The sequence below is a fragment of the Bufo bufo genome, chromosome 8, assembly GCF_905171765.1.
Source record: "Bufo bufo chromosome 8, aBufBuf1.1, whole genome shotgun sequence".
Taxonomy (NCBI): Eukaryota; Metazoa; Chordata; class Amphibia; order Anura; family Bufonidae; genus Bufo; species Bufo bufo.
This window is the reverse complement of record NC_053396.1, coordinates 151,483,027-151,502,090: the sequence shown is the minus strand read 5'-3', so window position 1 is coordinate 151,502,090 and position 19,064 is coordinate 151,483,027.

Here is a 19,064-nt window from a genome sequence, read left to right as displayed (position 1 = left end):
AATAAGATGGTGGAACAGTACCTGTGAACACCCCTCCACGTACTGACTGATGGTTCGGCCCCATTCAACTTCTGGGTCTCCAAATTGTCCACGTGGCCAGAGCTAGCCTTTTATGCCTTGGAGGTGCTGGCCTGCCCGGCGGCCAGCGTTTTGTCTGAACGTGTATTCAGCACGGCAGGGGGCGTCATTACAGACAAACGCAGCCGCCTGTCTACAGCCAATGTGGACAAGCTGACGTTCATAAAAATGAACCAGGCATGGATCCCACAGGACCTGTCCATCCCTTGTGCAGATAAGACATTAACTACCTACCCTTAACAATATATTATTGTACTCTAGGGCACTTCCTCATTCAATCCTATTTTTATTTACATTTTACCATTATATTGCGGGGCAACCCAAAGTTGAATGAACCTCTTCTCTGTCTGGGTGCCGGGGCCTAAATATGTGACAGTGGCCTGTTCCAGTGGTGGGTGACGTGAAGCCTGATTCTCTGCTATAACATGAAGACTGATTCTGTGCTGACATGAAGCCAGATTCTCTGTTACGGGACCTCTCTCCTCTGCCTGGGTGCCTGGGCCTAAATATGTGACAGTGGCCTGTTCCAGTGGTGGGTGACGTGAAGCCTGATTCTCTGCTATGACATGAAGACTGATTCTGTGCTGACATGAAGCCAGATTCTCTGTTACGGGACCTCTCTCCTCTGCCTGGGTGCCTGGGCCTAAATATGTGACAGTGGCCTGTTCCAGTGGTGGGTGACGTGAAGCCTGATTCTCTGCTATAACATGAAGACTGATTCTGTGCTGACATGAAGCCAGATTCTCTGTTACGGGACCTCTCTCCTCTGCCTGGGTGCCTGGGCCTAAATATGTGACAGTGGCCTGTTCCAGTGGTGGGTGACGTGAAGCCTGATTCTCTGCTATGACATGAAGACTGATTCTCTGCTGACATGAAGCCAGATTCTCTGTTACGGGACCTCTCTCCTCTGTCTGGGTGCCGGGGCATAAATATGTGACAGTGGCCTGTTCCAGTGGTGGGTGACGTGAAGCCTGATTCTCTGCTATGACATGAAGACTGATTCTCTGCTGACATGAAGCCAGATTCTCTGTTACGGGACCTCTCTCCTCTGTCTGGGTGCCGGGGCCTAAATATGTGACAGTGGCCTGTTCCAGTGGTGGGTGACGTGAAGCCTGATTCTCTGCTATGACATGAAGACTGATTCTCTGCTGACATGAAGCCAGATTCTCTGCTATGGCATGAAGAGACTGATTCTCTGCTGACGTGAAGCCAGATTCTCTGTCCAATTGATATTGTTTTTTTTTGTTTTTTTTATTTTTTATTTTAATTCATTTTCCTATCCACATTTGTTTGCAGGGGATTTACCTACATGTTGCTGCCTTTTGCAGCCCTCTAGCTCTTTCCTGGGCTGTTTTACAGCCTTTTTAGTGCCGAAAAGTTCGGGTCCCCATTGACTTCAATGGGGTTCGGGTTCGGGACGAAGTTCGGGTCCCGAACCCGAACATTTCCGGAAAGTTCGGCCGAACTTCTCGAACCCGAACATCCAGGTGTTCGCTCAACTCTATTCACAAATTATCGGTATCGGTATCGGCGCTAAAAAATCAATATCGGTCGATCCCTAACTGGTATATCACACCAGTAGAAATTATTTGATCCAATAGAGTTTGTCACTCTGTGTAGTTGAGGTAACATAGCAAAACCGCAAACAAATGCTGCACTACCCAAATGCACAATATAGAAAGTATATTATTGGTTTATCACACCTGCTTTAATCAGTTTTTTTGGGGGGCAACTGGTATATCACACGAGCAGAAATTATTTGCTCCAAAAGCGTTTGTCACTCTGTGTAGCTGCGAAAACGCAGCAACACCGCAAACAAATGCTGCACTGCCTAAATGCACTATATAGAAAGTACAGTCAGGTCCATAAATATTGGGACATCAACACAATTCTAACATTTTTGGCTCTATACACCACCATAATGGATTTGAAATGAAACAAACAAGATGTGCTTTAACTGCAGACTGTCAGCTTTAATTTGAGGTTATTTACATCCAAATCAGGTGAACGGTGTAGGAATTACATCAGTTTGCATATGTGCCTCCCACTTGTTAAGGGACCAAAAGTAATGGGACATAATAATCATAAATCAAACTTTCACCTTTTTAATACTTGGTTGCAAATTCTTTGCAGTCAATTACAGCCTGAAGTCTGTAATGCATAGACATCACCAGACGTTGGGTTTCATCCCTGGTGATGTTCTGCCAGGCCTTTACTGCAACTGTCTTCAGTTCCTGCTTGTTCTTGGGTCATTTTCCCTTCAGTTTTGTCTCCAGCAAGTAAAATGCATGCTCAATCGTATTCAGGTCCGGTGATTGACTTGGCCATTGCATAACATTCCACTTCTTTCCCTTAACCCCTTAAGGACATAGGACGTACCGGTACGCCCTATTTCCCGAGTCCTTAAGGACACAGGACGTACCGGTATCTTAAAACTTAAAATCGGGATTCCGGCGCCGCATCCCGTCACAATGCAGGAGGGGGGGTCATTTGACCCCCCCGTATCGACGATCGCAGAAAACCGCAGGTCAATTCAGACCTGCGGTTTTCTGCGTTTCCGGTCCATTCGGGTGTCCTGTGACCCGATGAACCGGAAAAAGACTGCGATCGGTGGCGTTATTATACACCACCTATCGCAGTCCGAGGATTTGGAGAGGCGGTGCTGGCCCTGGTGCTGATGCCTGCTGTCCAGGGTGCTGATTGGTGCAGGGGAGAGAGGCGCGAGATTCAAACTTCCTGCGCTCCTCTCTCCCCTCCTCTTCCTGTTCTGCACGAGCACCCGGCAGCATCGTCCAGCACCAGCTCCTGAGTCCCCCCTAATCGCCATCCATCACCCTCCTGCACCCATCGCCACCCAGGTAGGTTAGGGTCAGTGAGGGAGAGGCACCGTTAGGCAGGGAAAGAAGGGAAAAGTTAGTTAGGAAAAAAAAAAGTACTTTTATTCAAAACTTTTTTTGATCCATCCATCAGACCCCAGATCTCCCCCCTGCCACTTACCCCCCCACCAGCCCCCCTCACCACCACTTTTGTTTATTTTTTTCTGTGTGCGCTGACTGGCCGGCACTTTTTAGCGTCCGTTTACTGTTAGCGCATTGCCCTCCCCACCACCCCACCGACCGCTGATCAGCGTTGTACCGCTGATCAGCGTTGTACCGCTGATCAGCAAATTTGAACTTTTTTTTTTCCTAACACTTGCCCTTTTTTTTTTTGCCTTTTTTAGTACGCGAACACCCGTTGCCCCCACACACACGCACATATAATAAAGGTTTCCACACACGCACACATACACGCACACACACCCATGGCCCGCCGGGTGTTCTCGGCCGAGGAGGCATACGCCCAGATTGCCTCCGACTCTGAGAGCCCCAGTGAGGATGAGGATGACCCCACGTTCCTTTTATCATCCGCATCCTCCTCATCATCATCGGATGACGATGAGCCACCAAGGCGGCGGAGACGCCGCCAGGCGGAGCCAGGGGCCCCACATGCTAGGGATCCTGTGGCCCACCCTAGTACGAGCCGCCCTGGGGTTCGTACTGGTTTCCCGGCCCACCAAATAAGTCCACCGGAGCCCCCTGCCGATGAACTTAGTTGGTGTCCCCCAGTGGACTTTGAGCCCAAGATTCCGGATTTTGCTGGCAATCCTGGAATCCAGATTCCCACAGTGGGGTTTACTGAAATTGACTATTTTAGTTTTTTTTTCAGTAACCCACTAGTGAATCTGATGGTGGAGCAGACGAATCTCTATGCCCAACAGTTCGTCGCTCAAATCCCAGGCTCATTTTTGGCTAGACCCGGTGGCTGGACGCCGGTCAGTGCAGCCGAGATGAGGACATTTTGGGGCCTCGTACTGCATATGGGTCTAGTCCAAAAACCCAGTGTCAGGCAATACTGGAGTGGTGACGTCCTATACCAGACCCCACTGTACAGTATGGTCATGACACGCTCCCGGTTTGAGGCCATCCGGAAATGTCTGCATTATTCCGATAATGCAGCATGTTCACCCCGAGTTGATCCTGCCTATGACCGGCTGTATAAGATACGGCCGGTCATCGATCACTTTGGGGCCAAATTCATGGAGGCCTACGTACCTGGAAGGGAGGTCGCGGTTGATGAGTCTCTCGTTGCGTTCAAGGGGAGACTCAGTTTCCGCCAATATATTCCCACAAAGCGGGCGAGGTATGGCGTGAAGCTATACAAAATTTGTGAGAGTACCTCAGGGTACACTTACAAATTCCGTGTGTACGAGGGGCGAGATTCCCGTATTCAACCCCCAGAATATCCCCCCACTCTGGGTGTTAGCGGGAAACTCGTGTGGGACCTTATGTACCCACTGCTGGATAACGGTTACAACTTGTACGTGGATAACTTTTATACCAGTATCCCCTTGTTCAGGTCCCTTGCCGCCAGATCCACGTTCGCTTGTAGGACCGTGCAGAAAAATCAACGCGGCCTCCCTGCCTACCCCCTCCAGGTACCTATTCCCAGGGGTGAGACCCGTGCCCTTACCAGTGGAAACCTGTTGCTGGTCAGGTATAAGGACAAGAGGGATGTCCTTATGCTGTCCACAATCCACGGTAACAGCACCACCCCAGTCCCTGTGCGAGGTACCGCGGCAACGGTCCTCAAGCCCGATTGTATCGTCGACTACAATCGGTATATGGGAGGAGTTGATCTCTCTGATCAAGTCCTCAAGCCATATAACGCCATGCGCAAAACCCGGGCATGGTACAAAAAAGTTGCGGTCTACTTGGTGCAGGGTGCCATGTACAACTCTTTTGTACTATCCCAAAGCGCTGGCAGGACAGGGACATTCCTCCAATTCTATGAGGCAGTCCTCAAGGACCTGATATTTTCGGACCGGGAAAGAGCAGGCCGGAGTACCTCGGGAACTGGAGGCGCTCGGATCGTCCCTGGCCAACACTTTCCAGGTGTGGTCCCCCATACTGGAAAGAAGGGACGAACCCAAAAAAAGTGCAGACTGTGTCACAAGAGGGGGATACGGAAGGACACCACCACTCAGTGTGACACGTGCCCCGATCATCAGGGCCTCTGCGTTATCGATTGCTTCAGGGAGTACCACACTTCCATGGAGTACTAAATTTTTAGTACTAGAGAACATAAAAAACAGTCCACTAGAGAACATAAAAAACTATGTCTCTCAGACTTTGGAGACACGGAAACAATTTTTCTTTCCCCAAAAAATATTAGTTTTAGTGCAGGCATCCTCAAACTGCGGCCCTCCAGATGTTGTAAAACTATAACTCCCAGCATGCCCAGACAACCTACAGCCATCAGCAGGGCATGGTGGGAATTGTAGTTTTACAACATCTGGAGGGCCGCAGTTTTAGGATGCCTGCTTAGTGTCTCCAAAGTCTGAGAGACATACATATTGGGCATCGTCGTGTGCGTAAAAGTAGTCGCTATAAAAATAACTTTTGACCAAACGCCTCGGATGAACGATGTTAAAAATATAAAACAAAAATGGTGCCAAAACACCCATTTTTGGGCAAAATTTCAACTTGAATCCATTTTGCCGGTAATAAAGCAAGGGTTAACAGCCAAACAAAACTAAATATTTATTGCCCCGATTCTGTAGTTTGCAGAAACACCCCATATGTGGTCGTAAATGGCTATATAGCCGCACGGCAGGGCATAGAACGAAGGGAACGCCATATGGTTTCTGGAAGGCAGATTTTGATGGACAGTTTTTTTTTGACACCATGTCCCATTAGAAGCCCCCCCTGATGTAGCCTAGACTAGAAACTCCAAAAAAGTGACCCCATCTAAGAAACTACACCCCTCAAGGTATTCAAAAGTTACTTTACAAACTATGTTAACCCTTTAGGTGTTCCACAAAACTAAATAGCGAATGTAGAAACAATTTTAGAATTTTATTTTTTTGTTACATTGCCTCAAAAAGAGTAATATAGAGCAACCAAAAATCAAATTTACCCCTAAAATAGTCCCAAAACAACAACCACCTTATCCCTTAGTTTCCTAGATGGGGTCACTTTTATGGAGTTTCTACTCTAGAAGTGCATCAGGGGGCTTGAAAGGGTACATGGTGTAAATAAACCAGTCCAGCAAAATCTGCCTTCCAAAAACCATATGACGTTCCCCTTCTTCTATGTCCTGCCATTTAGCCAAATAGTAGTTTACGACCACATATGGGGTGTTTCTGCACACTACAGAATCAGGGCAACCCATTTTGAGTTTTGTTTGGCTGTTAACCCATTTTTTCCAGTAATAATATAAGGGTTAAAATGGAAAATTTTCCAAAAAATAGAAATTTCAAAATTGTTTCTCCATCTGCCATTAACTCTTGTGGAACACCTAAAGGGTTAACAAAGTTTGTAAACCCAGTTTTGAATACCTTGAGGGGTGTACTTTCTTAGATGGAGTCACTTTTTTGAAATTTCTATTCTAGGGGTGCAACAGGGGGCTTCAAATGGGACATGGTATAAACAAAACCAGTCCTGCAAAATCTGCCTTCCAAAACCCATATGGCGTTCCCCTCCTTCTATGTGCTCCCGTTCGGCCAAACAGTAGTTTACGACCACATATGGGGTGTTTCTGCAAACTACAGAATCAGGGCAACCCATTTTGAGTGTTGTTTGGCAGTTAACCCTTGTTTTACTCCTGGAAAAAATTTATTATATTGGAAAATCTTCCAAAAAATAGAAATTTTGAAATTGTTTCTCAATCTGCCATTAACTCTTGTGGAAGACCTAAAGGGTTAATAAAGTTTGAAAAAACTGTTTTGAATACCTTGAGGGGTGTAGTTTCTAGAATGGGGTCATTTTTGGGAGGTTTCTATTATCTAAGCCTCACAATATGACTTCAAACCTGAACTGGTCCATAAAAAATGGGATTTTGAAGATTTCTGAAAAATTTCAAAATTTGCTTCTAAACTTCTAAGCCTTGTAACGTCCCCAAAAAATAAAATATCATTCCCAAAATGCTACAAACATAAAGTAGACATATGGGGAATGTAAAGTCATCACAATTTTTGGGGGTAATATTATGTATTACAGAAGTAGAGAAACTGAAACTTTGAAATTTGCAAATTTTTCAAAATTTTGGGCAAAAATTGTATTTTTTTATGCAAAAAAATTAACTTTTTTGACCCAATTTTAGCAGTGTCATGAAGTACAATATGTGACGAAAAAACATTCTCAGAACGGCCTGGGTAAGTCAAAGCGTTTTCAAGTTATCAACACTTAAAGTGACACTGGTCAGATTTGCAAAAAATGGCCTGGTCCTTAAGGTGAAATAGGGCTGTGTCCTTAAGGGGTTAAAAAACTCTTTGGTTGCTTTTGCAGTATGGTTTTAGTCATTGTCCATCTGCACTGTGAAGCGCCGTCCAATGATTTCTGAAGCATTTGGCTGAATATGAGCAGATAATATTGCCCGAAACACTTCAGAATCCATCCTGCTGCTTTTGTCAGCAGTCACATCATCAATAAATACAAGAGAACCAGTTCCATTGGAAGCCATACATGCCCACGCCATGACACTACCATGGTGCTTCACTGATGAGGTGGTATGCTTAGGATCATGAGCAGTTCCTTTCCTTCTCCATACTCTTCTCTTCCCATCACTCTGGTACAAGTTGATCTTGGTCTCATCTGTCCATAGGATGTTGTTCCAGAACTGTGAAGGCTTTTTTAGATGTCGTTTGGCAAACTCTAATCTGGCCTTCCTGTTTTTGAGGCTCACCAATGGTTTACATCTTGTGGTGAACCCTCTGTATTAACTCTGGTGATGTCTTTTCTTGATTGTTGACTTTGACACACATACACCTACCTCCTGGAGAGTGTTCTTGATCTGGCCAACTGTTGTGAAGGGTGTTTTCTTCACCAGGGAAAGAATTCTTCGGTCATCCACCACAGTTGTTTTCCGTGGTCTTCTGGGTATTTTGGTGTTCCTGAGCTCACCTTCTTTTTAAGAATGTTCCAAATAGTTGTTTTGGCCACGCCTAATGTTTTTGCTATCTCTCTAATAGGTTTGTTTTGTTTTTTCAGCCTAATGATGGCTTGCTTCACTGACAGTGACTGCATTTTGGATCTCATCTTGAGAGTTGACAGCAACAGATTCCAAATGCAAATAGCACACTTGAAAAAAACTCTGGATCTTTTATCCGCTCATTGTAATTGGGATAATGAAAGAATAACACACACCTGGCCATGGAACAGCTGGGAAGCCAATTGTCCCATTACTTTTGGCCCCTTAACAAGTGGGAGGCACATATGCAAACTGTTGTAATTCCTACACCGTTCACCTGATTTGGATGTAAATACCTTCAAATTGAAGCTGACAGTCTGCAGTTAAAGCACATCTTGTTTGTTTCATTTCAAATCCATTGTGGTGGTTTATAGAGCCAAAAATGTCAGAATTGTGTTGATGTCCCAATATTTATGGACCTGACTGTATATTATTGGTATACAACACCCCTGCTTTAATCTGTTTTTTTGGGGGGCAACTGGTACATCACAAAAGAAGAAATTATTTGTTCCAATAGCGTTTGTCACTCTGTGAGCTGTGGTAACACAGCAAAACAGCAAACAAATGCTGCACTCTCCAAATGCACTATATAGAAAGTATATAATTGGTATATCACACCCCTGCTTCAATCAGTATTTTGGGGGGGCAACTGGTATATCACACCAGTTTAAATTATTCTCTCCAATTGCGTTTGTCACTCTGTTTAGCTGCAGTAACGCAGCAAAACCGCACACAAATGCTGCACTACCTAAATGCACTATACAGACCCTGTGACAAAAGTCCCTATAGAAGAGCAGTATTTCTGGAAGAAGGTATATCACACCTTCCATTAATCAGTTTTTTTGGGGGGCAACTGGTATATCACACCAGTAGAAATTATTTGATCCAATAGCGTTTGTCACTCTGTGTAGTTGAGGTAACGTAGCAAAACTGCAAACAAATGCTGCACTACCCAAATGCACAATATAGAAAGTATATTATTGGTTTATCACACCCCTGCTTCATTCAGTTTTTTTGGGGGGCAACTGGTATATCACACCAGTTTAAATTATTCTCTCCAATAGCGTTTGTCACTCTGTTTAGCTGCAGTAACGCAGCAAAACTGCAAACAAATGGTGCACTACCTAAATGCACTATACAGAAATTATATTATTGGTATATAACACCCCTGCTTCAATCAGTTTTTTGGGGGGTAACTGGTATATCACACCAGTAAAAATTATTTGTTCCAATAGCATTTGTCACTCTGTGAGCTGAGGTTACACAGCAAAACAGCAAACAAATGCTGCACTACCCAAATGCACAATATAGATAGTATGTAGTGATGAGCAAGCATGCTCGGCCGAGTACCGGTTCGCCTCGAGCATTGCTATGCTCGGCACGTGGCGGTGCTCGGCCGAATACCACGTGTGCTCGTCCCATTGCTCGAGTCTTCTCCATGCATGTTTGCCAATCAACGTTCAGGTAAGTAATTTCCTTCAGTGTAATGCCATAGCAATTGTAGCTTATTAGCCTTACACTGATTGGCTGCCCGGAACACGTGATATTAGTTTATATAGGAGCCGATGTCCTGCACTCGGATCATTCTGCGTCAAGGAGAGCCAACAGTAGGCAGAGACAGATATTGTTTTGCTGGAAATTCACAGATTTAACTCCAAAAAAACTATTGAAAGACCAAACAGTCCTCTTAAGGACTGCAGTGTGTGTTTGACAGCAGTGCAGCACCATTTTATTTTTATTTTTATCAGGGGTTAAATTCAGCAGTATCAGGGACAGGCCTCTTCAGGAAGAGACAGATAGTGCAGGACTGGAAAATCACTTTTTTAAGTACCCAAAAGCCTTTAAAAAGACAGAAAGATTTGATATTAGTGAGATCTACAGTACGCCATCAGAAAGCAGTATGTTTAGCAGACATTATAAAAAAGGAGCTTATTCACTAGAGTGTGTCTGCAAGTGAGATCTACACTGGGTGCAGAATAATTAGGCAAATGAGTATTTTGACCACGTCATCCTCTTTATGCATGTTGTCTTACTCCAAGCTGTATAGGCTCGAAAGCCTACTACCAATTAAGCATATTAGGTGATGTGCATCTCTGTAATGAGAAGGGGTGTGGTCTAATGACATCAACACCCTATATTAGGTGTGCATAATTATTAGGCAACTTCCTTTCCTTTGGCAAAATGGGTCGAAAGAAGGACTTGACAGGCTCAGAAAAGTCAAAAATAGTGAGTTATCTTGCAGAGGGATGCAGCACTCTTAAAATTGCAAAGCTTCTGAAGCGTGATCATCGAACAATCAAGCGTTTCATTCAAAATAGTCAACAGGGTCGCAAGAAGCGTGTGGAAAAACCAAGGCGCAAAATAACTGCCCATGAACTGAGAAAAGTCAAGCCTGCAGCTGCCAAGATGCCACTTGCCACCAGTTTGGCCATATTTCAGAGCTGCAACATCACTGGAGTGCCCAAAAGCACAAGGTGTCCAATACTCAGAGACATGGCCAAGGTAAGAAGGGCTGAAAGACGACCACCACTGAACAAGACACACAAGCTGAAACGTCAAGACTGGGCCAAGAAATATCTCAAGACTGATTTTTCTAAGGTTTTATGGACTGATGAAATGAGAGTGAGTCTTGATGGGCCAGATGGATGGGCCCGTGGCTGATTGGTAAAGGGCAGAGAGCTCCAGTCCGACTCAGACGCCAGCAAGGTGGAGGTGGAGTACTGGTTTGGGCTGGTATCATCAAAGATGAGCTTGTGGGGCCTTTTCGGGTTGAGGATGGAGTCAAGCTCAACTCCCAGTCCTACTGCCAGTTTCTGGAAGACACCTTCTTCAAGCAGTGGTACAGGAAGAAGTCTGCATCCTTCAAGAAAAACATGATTTTCATGCAGGACAATGCTCCATCACACGCGTCCAAGTACTCCACAGCGTGGCTGGCAAGAAAGGGTATAAAAGAAGAAAATCTAATGACATGCCTCCTTGTTCACCTGATCTGAACCCCATTGAGAACCTGTGGTCCATCATCAAATGTGAGATTTACAAGGAGGGAAAACAGTACACCTCTCTGAACAGTGTCTGGGAGGCTGTGGTTGCTGCTGCACGCAATGTTGATGGTGAACAGATCAAAACACTGACAGAATCCATGGATGGCAGGCTTTTGAGTGTCCTTGCAAAGAAAGGTGGCTATATTGGTCACTGATTTGTTTTTGTTTTGTTTTTGAATGTCAGAAATGTATATTTGTGAATGTTGAGATGTTATATTGGTTTCACTGGTAAAAATAAATAATTGAAATGGGTATATATTTGTTTTTTGTTAAGTTGCCTAATAATTATGCACAGTAATAGTCACCTGCACACACAGATATCCCCCTAAAATAGCTAAAACTAAAAACAAACTAAAAACTACTTCCTAAAATATTCAGCTTTGATATTAATGAGTTTTTTGGGTTCATTGAGAACATGGTTGTTGTTGAATAATAAAATTAATCCTCAAAAATACAACTTGCCTAATAATTCTGCCCTCCCTGTATATACACAATTTTTGTATTTTTGTATCTTTATATATTGGTATTTTTCTATTTAGCTTATCTTCAGAGGACTTAAATATCATTTCTGCTATTCATATTAACTTTGTGTCACCTTTTGAAATACTCTGCAACTGTTGTAACTTGTATTTCACCTTTGTTACTTTTGTTTTTAAAATTGCACTAATGGATTGATGCACCTGTGTTTCAGGTGTGCGCTGCTGGTGTGACGTCAGGGGTTTCTGAGTGATGGGTCAGTTGAACCCTCCCCCCTATGAGGTTATAGGTCAGCGCGCACACGATCCACAGAGTGAATCAAACAGCCGGAGGAAGCGGTCACACCGCGAAACGGCCGTAGCTGTTAACTTATATTCCATGTGAGTCTGCCCCTGCATGTAACTCTGCAACCACTAATAAAGAAGCGTGAATATGAACATGGATGGTGAGTGCGATGCATCTTTTTGATCTTGCTTTCAATTATAAAAAAGGAGCTTATTCACTAGAGTGTGTCTGCAAGTGAGATCTATAGTACGCCATCAGATAGCAGTGTGTTTAACAGACATTATAAAAAGGGGCTTATTCACTAAAGTGTGGCTGCTAGTGAGATATACACCACGCCATCAGAGAAATTTTTATTCTGGGGAAATTAACCTAATTTGTGCCACATCTGTGTGTGCGTTCAATTCGCAACCGTTATAATAAGTACTCCAGCAGAAAATTATTTATATTTTGGGCAAATTTAGCTCGTTTTGGGCACATCTGTGTGTGTGTTTAGGCCGCAACCGTATATACAGTATTCCAGCAGAGAATACATTTTATTTGGGACAAATTTAACTAGTTCTAGGCACATCTGTGTGTGCATTCAATCCACAAATGTTATATTCAGTATTCCAGCAGGTAATTATTTGTATGTGGAACACATTTAACTACTTTTGGGCACATCTGTGTGTGCGTTCAATCCACAAACGTTATATACAGTATTCCAGCAGAGAATACATTTTATTTGGGACAAATGTAACTAGTATTAGGCACATCTGTGTGTGCATTTAGGCCGCAACCGTATATACAGTATTCCAGCAGCAAATTATTTGTATTTGGGACACATTTAACTACTTTTGGACACACCTGCGTGTGCGTTCAATCCACAAACGTTATATACCGTATTCCAGCAGATAATAATTTTGCTGGGGGCAAATTTAAATAAGTTGTCCAACATCTATTGAGTAAACCTGTTAATATAAAGAAGGCGAGCACTAAGGGACGGGGAAGTGGGCATGTTGTTGACGGTTCAGGCAGAGGCCGTAGCTCTGGGCGCAATGAAACTGTCCCAGCTGCTGGTGAAACTGAAAAAAAGAAAAAATCCACCATACCCAGTTTCATTTCACAGTTAACGGGGCGTTGCAGGACAACACTGTCCAATTCCAGTGCGAACGGGTGGTCGGTTGGATGGCAGAAGATAATTCTTCCACCCTCTCTTTCACCAAGATCAGTCTCATTAGCAAAAATTCTGGTCCACAAAATCCTCAACCTGATCCTCCTTCCTCCGACCATGTAGAGTCAGGATTCGGACAAACCGTTGATACCACACTCGGACATTCTGAGGACCAAGCACTCTTGAAGCACGCTGATTCACATCCTCTTGACCTATAACAGGGTCAAGAAGATGAGGGTGGTGAACGTCAATTATTTGTTCATGAGGTAGATGAGGATGAGACACAGTTGTCAATTACTGAGGTTGTAGGTCAAGTCAGGAGGATGGGGATGAGGAATTGGAAGAGGAGGTGGTGGATGATTAGGTCACTGACCCAACTTGGGAAGGTTAAAAGCCAAGCGAGGAAAGCAGTACAAACGAGGAGGGATCTGCAGCACCACAACAAGCTGTAAGAGGCAGTGGTGTGACAAAAGGGAGAAGTCGGCCCACACCAAACAGGCCCGCAACCGTTACACGGAGCACCCACATGAGTAAATCTCCCTTGCCAAGGGGTAGGTGTTTCGCAGTATGGTGCTTATTTGCGGAAAGTGCAGACGACAAAAGAGTGGTAGTTTGCAACCTATGCTGTACCAAAATGAGTCGGGGCGCAAACACCAGCAACCTCACCCCCACCAGTATGATCCGCCACATGGCATCCAAGCACCCTAATCAGTGGGCCAAATGCCTGGGTACACAATCTGGGTGTGCGGGCCACCCCACAGCCTCCTCTTCCCCTGTGTTACACACTGCTGGCCAATCCCCTGTCAAAGGCGCAGGGCCGGATGCCCTTTGCCCTGTACCTGGGCCTTTCGCATGCACCATCAGCAACTACATCCACTTTCCTGTCCCAGTGCAGCGTCCAATTGTCCTTACCTCAGGCATTTGAACGCAAGCGGAAATACCCAGCCACCCACCCACTGTCCATAGCACTAAATGCACAACTTTCAAAATTACTGGCCCTTGAAATGTTACCATATAGGCTTGTGGAGACTGAGGCCTTCCGCAGCCTGATGTTGGCGGCCATCCCTCGGTATGCAGTCAACAGCCGCCACTATTTTTCACGGTGTGCCGTGCCCGCCTTACACCAACATGTGTCCCAGAACATGACACGTGCCTTGACCAACACAGTTACTGGGAAGGTCCACTTGACCATGGACACATGGACAAGTGCTGGTGGCCAGGGATGCTACATTTCCCTGACCGCACATTGGGTGAATGTGGTGGAAGGAGGGAGTGAGTCGTACCCTGGGATGGCACAGGTGCTACTCACGCCCAGGATTGCGGGTCCTACTTTCATCAGGGTCTCCGCCAGCAGCTATGTTACTGGCTCCAACCCCCACTTCTCCTCCACTTCTTCCGCCGCTACCTCCACCACTTCTACCTCCAGCAGTCAGCCATCAGTCGGTAGCTGGAAGCAGTGTAGCACTGCAGTGGGGAAATGTCAACAGGCCGTGCTGAAGCTGATCTGCCTAGGGGACAAACAGCACCCCGCTGCAGAGCTGTGGCAGGGTATAAGGGACCAGACCGAGCTGTGGCTGACTGCACATGCCATGCCTAGCACACATATTAAACTTGGTGGTTCAGCGGTTTATTAAAACATACCCAAATTTGACAGAGCTACTAGTAAAGGTGCGCCTCGTGTGTGCCCATTTCCGCAATTCGTCCACAGCTTCAGCCCCTCTGTCAATGCTGCAGCAGTGCTTAGGGCTTCCAGCTTACCGACTGTTGTGCGATGTGAGCATGGACTGGAACTCTACATTCTACATGTTGTCCAGGTTTTGTGAGCAGCAGAGGGCAGTTGTGGAATACCAGCTGCAACATGGTCATCGCCTTTCGAGTCAACTTCCACTATTCACAAGCGAGGAGTGGGCATTGATGGCAGACCTCTGTGAGGATTTAAGAAACTTTGATAAATCCACACAGATAGTTAGTGGCAATAACACTATAATCAGCGTAAGCATCCCACTTCTGTGTCTACTCAAATGATCGCTTCTCACAATTAAGGATGACACTCTGAATGTGACAGACGTAGAAATAGCTGAAGACTTTAGTGTGGGTGATAGCTAGACCACCCACATTTCGTCTTCTCAGCGCAAATTGGATTATAAGGAGGAGGAGGAGCTGGAGACAATTGCCTCTGCTACAGAGGGTGCTACCGACGGAACTTTAATTCCATCGGTTCGACGTGGATGTGCACAAGGGGATGAGGAGGAGCATGAGGAGATGGAGAGTCATCCTGACGCCGACATAGACGTCTTGCCTGTTGGTACTCTGGCACACATGGCTGACTTCATGTTAGGCTGCCTTTCCCGCGACCCTCGCGTTATATGCATTTTAGATAACACAGATTACTGGGTGTTCACCCTTCTCAACCACCGCTACAAAGTGAACTTCTCATCTCTCATTCCTGTGATGGAGAGGGCAAGTAAAATGGAGCAATACCAGAAGGTCCTTATTGAGAAATTGCTCCAAACATTTCCATCTAACAAAGCTGGCGGCAGAGTCCGTACTTCCATAGGCAAACGAGGAAGGCAGACAACGAGAGCACACTCCAGTTCCAACAAAGGCAGGGCAACACTCTCCAAGGCAGGGGACACTTTCATGACACCCCGCAAGCAACCACACCCTGAAGCGCGGCCTACTGTCCCAAGGAGGGAAAAGTTTTGGAAGATGGTGAAGGAATACATAGCAGACCGTGTCAGAGTCCTCAATGATCCTTTAGTGCCTTACAACTACTGGGTGTCCAAGCTGGACATGTAGAAAATTCAGGGGTTGGCAGCACTACTCATCCCACTCATTTGGGTACTGAACAGTAAAATGGCTTACAAGCCAGATGGTGCGCGTAGATAGGGATCCTGGCTGGGGGTCCCAACTCATCCAGACAATTCAATAATCCGCAGCACTCGCCGGTAAATGATGAAAATAGTGGTGATTTACTCACTCAAGCAGCCAGTATACAGCGACGTTTCGACCTCAGTTGGTCTTTATCAAGCAGTGAGTGACCATATCCCAGTGTGCCTTAAATAGTGTGTATGGGTGGATACAATAATGGATGTATATAATTCCGCCCCCCAGTGGGAGTATACTTCCATTTACACAAAACATGATTCAATTAACTGAACATTCAACAAATACTTAATTATCATCAAAGTAATTAAACAGCATATAAAGTGATGAAGTGGACATATTCCCCTATATATTACCTGTGTATGAGGATCTCCACGCTATCACTGCACTCCACGCCAGTCCCGGTAACATGCCAGACACTGGCGTCCCCTCCTTCACAATACGCATGCTCAAGGACCTGCCACAGCACCTAGGCAACGGAGGCGTTCCCCAGCTTCGGCCAATAAGAAAAAAGGCTGTAGATGACGTCACTAGTTGCCGATTCCCAGAGCAAATAAGAATATTCCTCTGCTAGGTGACTGGAGCCAATAGGAAAAATGGGTTTATCGTGACCTCAGCTGTTGCTGTGTGGAGGGGAGATTGCTCCTCCCCTCAACACAGACTCAATTCAGGACAGCTAGCTCCGGTCGTCAGGGAGACAGGGACGCTCCATAATGAAAACGGAGCACTCCATGTCATCTGGCACACCGGGCCAGTCGGACCTGCAGCCATTTATTAGTAGGGGGAGTCAGTCAACCTGCCAGGAGGTTTTTAATGGACCATCCATGCATCCTTCTCCAGCCGTAAATACATCATATCGAGCACATTACCTCCAGGGTGACAATCGGCAACTGCCACTTGCACACCCCCTTGAGGCACCTGTGTTCACATCCATTCCACCCCAGGAAACTGGCCACCGCTCCCGTCCCTACCACGGGACTGGACGTGTGTCCAATTATTTTGGGGATGTGGATACACAAACATGACCCCCGTGGTCCATAACAGCCACCCGCAGGGTCGAGAGTGCACCCACTCATGCATCAGCTAGAGACCACCCAGGAGACAACATGGTCCCCCCAGGGGTACAACCAGCAGGGGAATCTGGATACCAATTTGGAAGACTGTGGGATGTTTTGCCCAGCTTTGAAGGAATTGGGGATGGGTCTGGCTACTCCTGTCTGGAGAGGTGTATTTGGACTGCCTGCATGTGTGGACACAATCCTGTTCCTATGGCTGGTTGTTATGAGCAGCTGTGGGGCATCTTTTGTGTCCACAATCCCCCTAAATAACGTGACATACGCCACTCCATATATTTTGAATATGGAGGTGTGATCTGTTTCTTGGGGCTGAGTACATGGGAACCCCGACTGGATGTTCAGCCGGCTGTCGCTGGTTGTACCCCTGGGGGGACCATGTTGTCTCCTGGGTGGTCTCTAGCTGATGCATGAGTGGGTGCACTCTCAACCCTGCGGGTGGCTGTTATGGACCACGGGGGTCATGTTTGTGTATCCACATCCCCAAAATAATTGGACACACGTCCAGTCCCGTGGTAGGGACGGGAGCGGTGGCCAGTTTCCTGGGGTGGAATGGATGTGAACACAGGTGCCTCAAGGGGGTGTGCAAGTGGCGGTTGCCGATTGTCACCCTGGAGGTAATGTGCTCGATATGATGTATTTACGGCTGGAGAAGGATGCATGGATGGTCCATTAAAAACCTCCTGGCAGGTTGACTGACTCCCCCTACTAATTAATGGCTGCAGGTCCGACTGGCCCGGTGTGCCAGATGACATGGAGTGCTCCGTTTTCATTATGGAGCGTCCCTGTCTCCCTGACGACCGGAGCTAGCTGTCCTGCATTGAGTCTGTGTTGAGGGGAGGAGCAATCTCCCCTCCACACAGCAACAGCTGAGGTCACGATAAACCCATTTTTCCTATTGGCTCCAGTCACCTAGCAGAGGAATATTCTTATTTGCTCTGGGAATCGGCAACTAGTGACGTCATCTACAGCCTTTTTTCTTATTGGCCGAAGCTGGGGAACGCCTCCGTTGCCTAGGTGCTGTGGCAGGTCCTTGAGCATGCGTATTGTGAAGGAGGGGACGCCAGTGTCTGGCATGTTACCGGGACTGGCGTGGAGTGCAGTGATAGCGTGGAGATCCTCATACACAGGTAATATACAGGGAGTGCAGAATTATTAGGCAAGTTGTATTTTTGAGGATTAATTTTATTATTGAACAACAACCATGTTCTCAATGAACCCAAAAAACTCATTAATATCAAAGCTGAATATTTTTGAAAGTAGTTTTTAGTTTGTTTTTAGTTTTAGCTATTTTAGGGGGATATCTGTGTGTGCAGGTGACTATTACTGTGCATAATTATTAGGCAACTTAACAAAAAACAAATATATACCCATTTCAATTATTTATTTTTACCAGTGAAACCAATATAACATCTCAACATTCACAAATATACATTTCTGACATTCAAAAACAAAACAAAAACAAATCAGTGACCAATATAGCCACCTTTCTTTGCAAGGACACTCAAAAGCCTGCCATCCATGGATTCTGTCAGTGTTTTGATCTGTTCACCATCAACATTGCGTGCAGCAGCAACCACAGCCTCCCAGACACTGTTCAGAGAGGTGTACTGTTTTCCCTCCTTGTAAATCTCACATTTGATGATGGACCACAGGTTCTCAATGGGGTTCAGATCAGGTGAACAAGGAGGCCATGTCATTAGATTTTCTTCTTTTATACCCTTTCTTGCCAGCCACGCTGTGGAGTACTTGGACGCGTGTGATGGAGCATTGTCCTGCATGAAAATCATGTTTTTCTTGAAGGATGCAGACTTCTTCCTGTACCACTGCATGAAGAAGGTGTCTTCCAGAAACTGGCAGTAGGACTGGGAGTTGAGCTTGACTCCATCCTCAACCCGAAAAGGCCCCACAAGCTCATCTTTGATGATACCAGCACAAACCAGTACTCCACCTCCACCTTGCTGGCGTCTGAGTCGGACTGGAGCTCTCTGCCCTTTACCAATCCAGCCACGGGCCCATCCATCTGGCCCATCAAGACTCACTCTCATTTCATCAGTCCATAAAACC